This window comes from Propithecus coquereli, unplaced genomic scaffold, assembly GCF_000956105.1.
Source record: "Propithecus coquereli isolate 6110/MARCELLA unplaced genomic scaffold, Pcoq_1.0 Scaffold25, whole genome shotgun sequence".
In the NCBI taxonomy this organism is placed as follows: domain Eukaryota; kingdom Metazoa; phylum Chordata; class Mammalia; order Primates; family Indriidae; genus Propithecus; species Propithecus coquereli.
This window is the reverse complement of record NW_012148063.1, coordinates 11,900,296-11,901,968: the sequence shown is the minus strand read 5'-3', so window position 1 is coordinate 11,901,968 and position 1,673 is coordinate 11,900,296.

The following is a 1,673-nucleotide window of genomic DNA, read 5'->3' as shown; positions in this document are numbered from 1 at the left end:
AAAAAAAAAAAAAAAAAAAAAAAGGAGGTTGACTTTTCATGTGGTTAAAGTAGGGTTAAGAAAGGAGCCCTCTATATACATTGGACTAGCACTTAGCTGGAAGTTCGATTTTTATTTTCCCCTGACAGGTCTCATGTAAATTCATCTTCCTCCCTGTAAATCGAGCTGAAATAGCAATAGCTGGAATAACAGTGGGGTGCAAAGTTTGATAGTTTCTTTCCACTGGATGAACAGAAGAGATTCAGAGAGATTTTATGCACCATGTTTATTCTAAGTGATCTCTGGAACTGAAGTCTACCCAGAAATTTATGCTTCTAAATTCTACTTCAGGAGAAGGGCAAATATGTCTGTGGCTTTTAGATATGAGACCTAACATTAACTGATTAGGAATGGCTACAGTGACTGATTTGACCCACTGACTAATCAGCAGAAACAGGGGGTTGAATAATTATTTGTACTGTGCTGTGAACTCAGAAGGAAATCTTCAGCATGTGCAAGGGTTCAGTCTACTCAATTCGAGCCTTACGCATGCCTGATGGGCCTTCCCACTTAAATGCCTTGCTCCCACCTCAAGAATGAATCTACAGACAGATGAGATACCTTCCCCTCTATGCTCCCTACCTCAAGGCACTTACTTCTTGCACATTTGCTCTTAGTCTTCTTGCACCACCCTTCTCCCAGCCTCCCCAAAGCACAACTTTCAAATATAAGCCATTACACCCAACAGCACTCCCCCAGTGGAACGGCTCAGCATCACATTAATTCTTTCTGTCTTTTTTTCTTCACATTCACCAATTCTTTTTCACTCCTATGGCCAGATTTTTAATTCACGTCTCCCTAAAATTTCAGTATTATTCTTCCATCCTGCATACATACCAATACTGCCATTATTTTTCTGAAACTCTCATATCATCATGCTACTCCTATCTCTCAAAAACCTTCAGGCTATCCCCAACTATCCACAGGGTAGAGTGAAATATTCCTGGACTAGAATGTTAGGTCTTCTCCATTTCCATTTCCAAATTGGTGTCCTTCTGTCTCCAGTGAGAACCCTCTGATCTGGCCAGACCTGCTTTCCTATCCACAGAACATCCTTTATGATTTTTTTTTACTTCCATATTCATGCCTTTCTACTGGCAGAATTGCCCCTCCTCACCTCCCCTGTTGACTCAAATCTTACCCAACACTCACGGCTGGGCTCAAGCACCACCTCCTACACGAAGCCTTTTCTGAACACTGCAATCAATAAGGTATCTTTTGCCTCTGGCTTTTTGTAACAAATGTGGTATGTTGTTTATTTTATATAATACTGCCCCATCTTATGCATATATTAATTTTCACTATGTATACATCTTGTTTTAAACTAGATTTTGAACTTTCTAATTTATTGATTGCATCTTACAACTTTCACAGAATTTAGTGTGCAATAGGTGTTTAAAATTTGTACTCACATATTTTGACAAGCAAAGGAACTCACCCGTTGTAATATAGAGTCAAGACCGGATTTTTAAGTCTTGAAAGATAGTAGCAAAAAATACAGTTATTTGTGAAATAGAGATAATGGAGGAAGCTAACTAAAGACCTTGAGTAAGGTATGAACATATTAAGTCATTTCTTAATGCTGACATTCCTACAAGCCTTTATTTTCTGTCTTACCCTGCCACTGCATAATA